The sequence below is a fragment of the Arachis duranensis genome, chromosome 4 (assembly GCF_000817695.3).
Source record: "Arachis duranensis cultivar V14167 chromosome 4, aradu.V14167.gnm2.J7QH, whole genome shotgun sequence".
NCBI lineage: Eukaryota > Viridiplantae > Streptophyta > Magnoliopsida > Fabales > Fabaceae > Arachis > Arachis duranensis.
This window is the reverse complement of record NC_029775.3, coordinates 114,517,894-114,520,033: the sequence shown is the minus strand read 5'-3', so window position 1 is coordinate 114,520,033 and position 2,140 is coordinate 114,517,894.

Genomic DNA, 2,140 nt, shown 5'->3' with positions numbered 1-2,140 from the left:
GTGACAGCAGCGGCAATAATGGTGGAGGAGGAGATAATAATGGTGGAGGAGGAGATAACAACAGTAAATGCGGTAGAGAAGGAACAGAAGGAGAAAATAGAAAAGGACGAGAACAATCACATCCTACTACTAGACAAAAGTTGGGATCTTTTTGAAAGAACGGTTGAAAGAATTGACCGTATTGAGTACAAGGAATTGGATTTGGTGGTCCGAATTTGGATGTCATTTCTTTCTTTAAAATCAGTGTTGTATATCTTACAAATAATCAGCTAAGTAGTGATAAATTATAATTAAGCATCCTAAAATATAATTATAGTCTAATATAAATTTTAAAATATCAAAAGTACATCAATAACTCTAAAACAGCAACACTAGTATATTATCGAACAACAACAATAAAACAGTAACACATTATAAAACACTAAAACAACAACACCAGTACATTATCAAAACACTAAAACAGCAACACCATTCAGCAAGACAGTAATGACACTAAACTAAATACTAAAAACAGCAAAATCAGTACATTATATAACATATCAAAAGTTTAAAACAGAGGATTCAGTAACCAAGCATTAGCATTAACAAAGAAGTGATGACACTAAATTAAACAAAACATTAGCAAGGTAGTGATGAGTGATGACACTAATTAAACATTAAAAATAACAAAATCAATATATTATACAACATATCAAAAGTTCACAACAGAACATTCAATAACCAAGTATTAACATTAGCATTAGCAAGGCAGTGATGACACTAAATTAAATAGGTAAATTATCTTTTTAATGAATAAAAAAAGTAACTAATTATAAACGAGAAAAAAAAACATGAATATATGATTACATAAAATGAGGAAACAATTGAACTGATAAAAAAAAATTGTGATAGATGAATGATTGTTGAAAGAGAAAAGAGAGTGAATAGCAGCAGAAGCAGCATTATAATTGAGCCTTAGATTAAGCAAACCCGTGATGCTGTTTTCAAAATTCAAGAGAAAGAAGAGATTCCATTAAGATTACACAACAACTCAGCAACACATCACTAATGATTAACCACAGAGGCGGATGCAAGGGGAGGCCTAAGGTGGCCATGGCCTCCCCAATTTTTTTTTTAAATTATTACTATTAATTTATTATTATTGGTTTAAAAACAATAAAAGCGTATAAATATATAAATAATTGAAAAATTATTGAAAAATATAAATTTGGATTAATGTAAAAGGTAATAATTATGAAAAAAAATTGAAAAGTTATTGAAAAATATAAGTTTGGATTAATATAAAAAGTAATAATTATGAAAAAAAATCTTATTTTAACTTTTTCTATGACAACAGTAACAACTAAATATATTTTTTAAATAATAAAAATTTTTAAAACAATACTTTAAAATAAGATGAAAGACGAACTTTTAGCATATTATATGATTGTATATGTTAAAAAAGAGAGTGCTTTAAAATTTATTTCAGATAATAAATTGATAATTTTTAAAGGATACCTAGTTGAATTGAATTCAAAAATACTAAAATTCTAAAGTATGTAGTTGAATATTAATTTTTATATAATATAATTATTAATTTTGATCTATATACTATAAATTATATTTTGTTGACTTTTTATTATGTTATATTTTAATTTATTTTATATTTAATTTGGCCCCCCTCTTATAAAATTTCTGGATCCGCCACTTACCATGTTCTTAACCTAAAGCAGGAGCCACAACACAATTAAAAACAGATATGAAATTAACAAGACCATATCTAAATTCTGCTTACAGCATTCAACAATATTACAAAACAGAATAATAGTTACATAACAGAGTAAATTTCCAACATATTAGGTGTTCTGGACTAAAACAGAATAACATTTACAAAACAGCAAAACACTAAAACAGCGATATTAGGTGTTTTGAATTCTAATTGATACAAATGACATAATAGAATAAGTTTCCAGCATTAGCAACCAATCCATACATACAAATTTCCACAGCAATCAAAACCATACATACAAAAAAGATCGAACAACGAAGAACGAAAGCCAAAGACCGAAAAAAAAAAGAATTGAAGAATCAAACTTCAAAGCAAAATCCAAGAAGAATTAAAAAAATATGAAACAAAAATTGAAGAAAAAAAACCAATTCG